Source organism: Hevea brasiliensis, chromosome 13 (genome assembly GCF_030052815.1).
Source record: "Hevea brasiliensis isolate MT/VB/25A 57/8 chromosome 13, ASM3005281v1, whole genome shotgun sequence".
Classification (NCBI taxonomy): Eukaryota; Viridiplantae; Streptophyta; class Magnoliopsida; order Malpighiales; family Euphorbiaceae; genus Hevea; species Hevea brasiliensis.
In genome coordinates, this window is record NC_079505.1 from 43,502,658 (window position 1) to 43,503,311 (window position 654).

The following is a 654-nucleotide window of genomic DNA, read 5'->3' on the forward strand; positions in this document are numbered from 1 at the left end:
CTGAGGTCCCAAAAATTATTTCATGAAGTTTTTCCTGTCAATAGGGTTGCTTGACCACCAGTCAATTCCCTTTTACTCATCATCTGGGGTTTTACTCGTTTAACCTTAGTGTATTTCGTTCTTAAAAATTTTTCTTGATTTTTATGAGCATTATTTGGTTTATTTATAACTCCTCACTCTAGTCTATTTATAATTTCAAACATTCTAGCTGCCCAGACCGACATTGGTCCCCGGAACAGTAGACTGTACGGACTAGCTATAGTGAGGATCTTACAAAGCACTGACTTCTTTCAAACCTTTAGATGATGAGAGCTTATATGAAGCATGGGAGAGGTGCAAGGATTTGCCAAGTAGATGTCCACATCATGGGATTCCTAAGTGGATGCTTATTCAACACTTTTACAATGGAGTTTCACCAGCTATTAGAAGTACAATTGATGCATCTTCTGGAGGTGATCTTATGGAGAAATCTGAAGATGAAGCTTTTTCTGCTCTAGATAAAATTGCCTATAACAACTACCAATGGAGTTATGAGAGGAATGAGATCAAGAAACCAGCTGGTATGTTCGAGCTTGATGCCATGAATATGATTAATGCTAAGTTTGATGCTTTGACAAGGAAAATGGACAAGCTAAGCATGAAAGTAGATTCTTC

The 654-nt window shown here is 37.6% G+C and overlaps 1 non-coding gene across 1 annotated transcript; it reads right to left on the reverse strand.

Annotated features, from left to right (window-relative positions):
* Nucleotides 1-266: 266 nt before the first annotated feature.
* LOC131172444 (small nucleolar RNA R71) lies at nucleotides 267-372 on the reverse strand. The gene has a single exon (XR_009142921.1). It is a non-coding gene; the product is annotated as a small nucleolar RNA R71 (small nucleolar RNA).
* Nucleotides 373-654: the final 282 nt, after the last annotated feature.